This window comes from Phyllostomus hastatus, unplaced genomic scaffold, assembly GCF_019186645.2.
Source record: "Phyllostomus hastatus isolate PE091 unplaced genomic scaffold, TTU_PhHast_1.1 phas_contig_90, whole genome shotgun sequence".
NCBI classification, from domain to species: domain Eukaryota; kingdom Metazoa; phylum Chordata; class Mammalia; order Chiroptera; family Phyllostomidae; genus Phyllostomus; species Phyllostomus hastatus.
In genome coordinates, this window is record NW_025333984.1 from 9,934,310 (window position 1) to 9,936,396 (window position 2,087).

General features: G+C 39.8%; 1 pseudogene; it reads right to left on the reverse strand.

The window, feature by feature from the left end:
* LOC123827759 lies at window positions 1-1,030 on the reverse strand (annotated as a pseudogene).
* Between the last annotated feature and the right edge of the window lie 1,057 nt (window positions 1,031-2,087).

A 2,087-nucleotide genomic window follows, 5' to 3' on the forward strand; every position in this document is an offset into this window, starting at 1 on the left:
TTACTGCTGTGGAAAATGAAGAGTGTTTAAATCACATAGGGAAAGGGAAAGGGCTTGCCGTTTTTCCTTTTGATTAATTGCTGTAAGATTTTCTTCAGGTGGCTGTGGGGGTTTCATATTTTCTTTAGATTGTTAGGCACCACTGAATCTCCTTCAGGACAGCTTGATGCCATATGAATTCTGCCATTTTGCTAGCGCTGATTAGGCTTGTAGATCCACCACTCCATTAGAACTATTAACTCCATTCATATTAATTTTTGTTACAAATCTTACAAAGAGGAGTGCTTTTGGGTACTTAGGTCCATGTTGGGAATAAGGAAATTAGGAACTAAATGCGACCTTAGTAAATAGGGACCACATTGTAGCTAAAAGGAACTAATAAGGGAGACAAAGTGCAGTTAAGCAAACATCCTGCGTCGAGCAGATGCTCTCCCCTGGGTAGGCTAGATAAGCAATGCTTTGTAGTTTTAATGAGAAAATAAGAACCTAGCTAGCTAGAGCCAGGAGATTACTAGGTTAATGAAGAAACATCCTGCCTTCCCGCCTTATGCAAGAATGCTTGGTTTGAAATTCCCACGTGGTCTTTGTAAGCGAATTGCTAACTGCCACGCCTGCTTCTGTATGACGCTTGCTTGCCCGCCCCTATATAAGGACGTAGTTGTAAGCGCTTGGCGCGGCTCTTGTTTGCAGCTCCTTGTGGGCACTGTGTCACTGAACACTTTGAGAGTTCGCCCCTGCGCAGGTTAAACTTGGCCAATAAAGTAACATCTTTGATACCCTGAAAGTCTCTGATATTTGTTATCGCGTTTGCTGGATGCTACAGTCCACAATCTATTTTAAAGCTTATATTACATTTTCATAAATTGTTCTTGGAGGCCCAATTATTACCCTTGTCCATCTTGTAAGTTTCATGTCTTCATCATCTTCTAGATCCTTGCTAACTGTGCCACCTACTACTCCTTACTGGTATTTCTTCTTACAGTTGGAAATTGCAAGAGACTTTTACCCCCAAGCCTGTGGTGGCTGCCATCTTGTGTCACTGTTGCTAGAAGGCTGACTACTTGAAGAGCTTTCTGAAACTACTAATTCTTGGACACTCCTTGCTCTGCAAATTGAGTCAGTAAATCTTGGCAATGTTTTGGAAAATGTGAAGCTCCCTCATACTCCCCAGCTGATTCTGGTGCAGTCAGGTTTGAAAACCACTTCCAAAGGCAAAAGAACCATCACAGGAATTTTTAGTAAGATAGTGAAATGATCAGAGTTGGATTTTAGAAAAATTACTCTGGTATAGTAATGTTGAGAATGGGATCAGCAGAGGGTGGGGGATGGTGAGATGTCTTAGGAGGGGATTGCAGGAAATAAGGAAGTTACCAGCAGAGCCAGTAGCAATGTGAATGGAGTGTAAGAATTGTGAAGAGGGGGTATTTGTGAATGAAAGAAGGAGGAAGCTGGGGATGAATGGTGGCTTCCTATCTAAGACCAATCCATTTAAAAACTCTTTCCTGAAGCCTTATCAAATTTGTATTCACACCCTATTGAATACTCTTATCTGCAAAGGAAAGTGGAAAGTGTATTCTTTTATCTGGACACATTACCATCTGGAATAAATCAGGGTTCTTTAAGGAAGGAGAGAAGGATGGATTTTGGGTGGACAACTAACTGTCTTTGCCACCACAATATTCATGGATTAGAAAACTCAATATCATAAAGATATTTTCCTCACACAAATCTAAATATAGATCCTGTGCAATTCCAATAAAAATTGCAACAGAGGTTTTTAATGGAATTTGACAAACGAATTCTAAAATTCCTATGGAAGAACAAACAGGCAAGAGTAGCAAATACAATTTTGAGGAAGAGGAACAAGGTGTGGAGACTTGTCTTTCTAGATATCAAGATACATTATAAAGGATATAGGGATTTAGACAATATGATGTGGTCCACATATAGACAAAAACAGAAAATAATGAATGAATTAGACCCTCATGTTTCCATATGGAAAATTGATATATGACCAAGGTAGCATTACAAATTATTGAGGAAAGAATGAATGGGCCAGTCAAGAAATGCTGTGTCTACCTGGACTA